Here is a 2,500-nt window from a genome sequence, read left to right as displayed (position 1 = left end):
AAAAGAAAAAGAAAGAAGGAAAGAAAGAAAGAAGTCAAAACCGAAACCGAAGGAAAGAGAAGAGAAAACAAACACAAACAAACAAAACAAACATACCAAAAAAAAACGGGGAAAACAAAACAGGAAAGAAGAGAAAGAAAACACAGATTTAAAAATAAAACACCCCAAAAATAAATAAATAAAAAATAACAAAAATAAAACAGGCCGCGGCTAAATAAACAAATAAAGCTTGAGAATAACGACACAATTAAAACGAGACAAACGGAGGAGCCGGCCACCGAATGGAGTGTTTGGACGGAAAACAAACATCAAAACACACAACGTAAAGACATCTTGGGAGGTAGGAGAGAACTTTACGGGCGAGGGAGAGAGAACGAGGAGGGAAGGAGAGAAGAGGAGAGGAGGAAGAGGAGAGTAGAGAATAGAAGGGATAGAATGAAAGGAAAGGGGAAGGGAGAAGGGAGGAAGGGAAGAGGAGGGAAGGGAAAGGAGAGGAAGGGATAGGAAGAGAAGGGATGGGAAGGGAGGAGAAGGGAAGGAAGGCTGAAGGAAGAGGAGGGTAGAGAATAGAAGGGATAGAATGAAAGGAAAGGGGAAGGGAGAAGGGAAGAAGGAAAGGAGAGGAAGGGAAGAGGAGGGAAGGGAAAGAAGAGGAGGAGATAGAAAGAGAAGGGATGAGAAGGGATAGAAAGGTAAGGGATGATAATGGAAGGGAAGAGGAGAGAGGAAGAAGGGTGAAGGAAGAGGAGGGTAGAGAAAAGAAGGGATAGAATGAGAGGAAAGGGGAAAGGAGAAGGGAAGAAGGAAAGGAGAGAAGAAGGGAAAGAGTAGAAGGGAAGAGGAGGGAAGGGATGAGAAGGAATGAGAAGGGATAGGAAGGGATAGAAAGAGAAGGGAAGGGAAGGGATAGATAATAAAGGATAAAAAGAGTAGAGGCATGAAGGATAAAGGAAGGAAGAAACATGGAAGGGAGGGAAGGGAAGAGAACGGAAAGGAAGGGAAGGAAAGGAAAGAAAGAATAGATGAAGGGAAAGGAGAAATAAAATGAAAAAAAAATGAGGAGAAATAATATAAAGAAACAAGAGATAAAGGGAAGGAGGGAGGAGAGATGGGAAAGGGAGAAAGAATTGAAGTAGATAAAAGGAGGAAAAGAAAAAGGAAAGTAGGAGAAAAGGGAAAATAAAAACACAGACAAAGAAGGAAAAGGAAAACGAAGAAGAGATGAAGGGAAAAAGAGGGATGAAAGAACGAAGGAAGAGAAAAAGGGAGATAAATTAGAAAGAAAGGAAAGAGGAAAAAGGGAAAGTAAGGGAAAGAAGTAACACAGGAGAGAAAGAGGGAGAGAGGGAGGTAAGAGGTAAGGGGGGGGGGGGGAGGGGGGAGGTCTCTTCTGTCAATAAACATGGCGGCCACCAAAACAAGGCGAGATGAGAAGGAAGACGTGAGGGAGATAGTCCTCCTCCTCCTCCTCCTCCTCCTCCTCCTCCTCCTAGTCTGTCTCTTCCCTGGTCCTCTCTTGTCGCCTTTTCCTCTTTCTCTTCCCCATCTACTTTTTTATTTTTTTTCCTCCTCCTCCTCCTCCTCCTCTTTCTATTTCCCATCTACTTTCTTTTTTGTTTCCCTCCTCCTCCTCCTCCTCCTCCTCCTCCTCCTCCTCCTCCTCTTCTTCTTCTTCTTCTTTCTCCTCCTCCTCCTTTCTCTTTCCCCTGTCCTTCTTCCCTAGTCTTCTCTTCCTCTTCCTACTCTTGCGTATCTTTCTCCTCCTCCTCCTCCTCTTCTTCTTCTTCTTCTTTCTCCTCCTCCTCCTTTCTCTTTCCCCTGTCCTTCTTCCCTAGTCTTCTCTTCCTCTTCCTACTCTTGTATATCTTTCTCCTCCTCCTCCTCCTCCTCTTCTTCCTCTTTCCCATTTACCTTTTTTTTGTTTTCCTCCTCCTCCTTTTACTTCTTCCTCTTCTTCCTCCTCCTCTCTCTTTCCCATGTGCTTCCCTAGTCTTCTCTTCCTCTTCCTACTCCTGCATATCTTTCTCCCCCTCCCCCTCCTCCTCCTCCTCCTCCTCCTCCTCCTCCGAAAATAAATTAACGAAAGACTAACAGAGGAAGGAAACTTATAAATAGAACGAGGAAAAAAAAGTGAAGAAAAACAAAATCAAACAAAACAAAAAAAAAACATACAAGAAGAAGAAGATGAAGAAGAAGAAGAAGAAGAAGAAGCGATAAAGTGTAAAGGACTGTCATGTTGGAAGGTGTGAATATAAACAAAAGGAAAATGATAATAAAAACAAATGATAGTCGGAGAAGAGGAGGAGGAGGAGGAAGAGGAGGAGGAGGAAGAGGAGGAGGAGTATAGGTGGAACAGAAAGAAAGATGATACACGAAAAAGAGAAAGAAAGAAAGAAAGAAAGAAAGGAGATAATCACAAAAGGAAATAAATAAAGAAACAAACATAAAAGGAGAAGAGAAACAAACATAATAAAACACAAAAAAAGAAAGAAAGAAGGAA

The 2,500-nt window shown here is 42.4% G+C and overlaps 1 protein-coding gene across 1 annotated transcript in view; it reads right to left on the bottom strand.

Moving 5' to 3' along the window:
- Positions 1-2,500, bottom strand: part of LOC127003511 (protein patched-like) — a 93,691-nt gene that overhangs the window by 53,745 nt on the left and 37,446 nt on the right. The window lies entirely within an intron of this gene.

The sequence above is a fragment of the Eriocheir sinensis genome, chromosome 25, assembly GCF_024679095.1.
Source record: "Eriocheir sinensis breed Jianghai 21 chromosome 25, ASM2467909v1, whole genome shotgun sequence".
Lineage (NCBI taxonomy): Eukaryota > Metazoa > Arthropoda > Malacostraca > Decapoda > Varunidae > Eriocheir > Eriocheir sinensis.
Note: the sequence above shows the minus strand (reverse complement) of the source record. Positions and strands in the feature narration are given on the sequence as shown.